This window comes from Charadrius vociferus, unplaced genomic scaffold (assembly GCF_000708025.1).
Source record: "Charadrius vociferus isolate BGI_N301 unplaced genomic scaffold, ASM70802v2 scaffold2962, whole genome shotgun sequence".
NCBI lineage: Eukaryota > Metazoa > Chordata > Aves > Charadriiformes > Charadriidae > Charadrius > Charadrius vociferus.
Genome location: NW_009647356.1, coordinates 1,561 through 1,902, shown reverse-complemented (window position 1 = coordinate 1,902; position 342 = coordinate 1,561).

Sequence of the window (342 nt, the reverse complement as noted above, 5' to 3'; positions counted from 1 at the left end):
CGTGTCACGGGGACAGCAGGGACCGAGCTGGGGCAGGTTTGCACTCAAATTGGGGTGGAGATGTTGGGTGCGAGGGTCCCACTGGGAGCAGCTTGATGCCACCCGTGGCTCTGCACCGGGCTGCGGTGACACCGGGGCATCCCAGAGGGGTCTTGGGGTGATCCAAAAGGAGTGAGAATTGGGTCCCTGCGGTGGCAGGGGGACGTCACGGGGGGTGGCACAGCCCGGTGCCGGGCTGCGATGGGTGCTGGCACCCTACAACCGGGGTGGGATGAGGGGGTCCCCCCGACCCCTCGTCCTTCCCAGCGCTGGTTCACGTGGCCCAAAGAGGTGGGGGGTTTC